The sequence below is a fragment of the Penaeus monodon genome, chromosome 30 (assembly GCF_015228065.2).
Source record: "Penaeus monodon isolate SGIC_2016 chromosome 30, NSTDA_Pmon_1, whole genome shotgun sequence".
Lineage (NCBI taxonomy): Eukaryota > Metazoa > Arthropoda > Malacostraca > Decapoda > Penaeidae > Penaeus > Penaeus monodon.
In genome coordinates, this window is record NC_051415.1 from 27,824,183 (window position 1) to 27,824,407 (window position 225).

Genomic DNA, 225 nt, shown 5'->3' on the forward strand with positions numbered 1-225 from the left:
TTTCTTAAAAAAAAGCCTGCCAGGACATCTCTTAAACCTCACACGGCAGCTTAGCGAAAACACTAATCCCCAAGTGTAAAGATTTCGAAGTTAAGAGCGAACCTTCAAGGATCAGACGCGAGGGAAGAGGGGGAGGGGGGAGTGTCGATGCACCTGCAACCTCCGCGCTGATGTGCAAAGTGCAACGGGTGTGTGCATGTTTACGTGACCTTACGTGAATCAACA

The 225-nt window shown here is 49.3% G+C and overlaps 1 protein-coding gene across 1 annotated transcript in view; it reads right to left on the minus strand.

The window, feature by feature from the left end:
• Positions 1-225, minus strand: part of LOC119592394 (neuropeptide FF receptor 1-like) — a 97,236-nt gene that overhangs the window by 17,693 nt on the left and 79,318 nt on the right. The window lies entirely within an intron of this gene.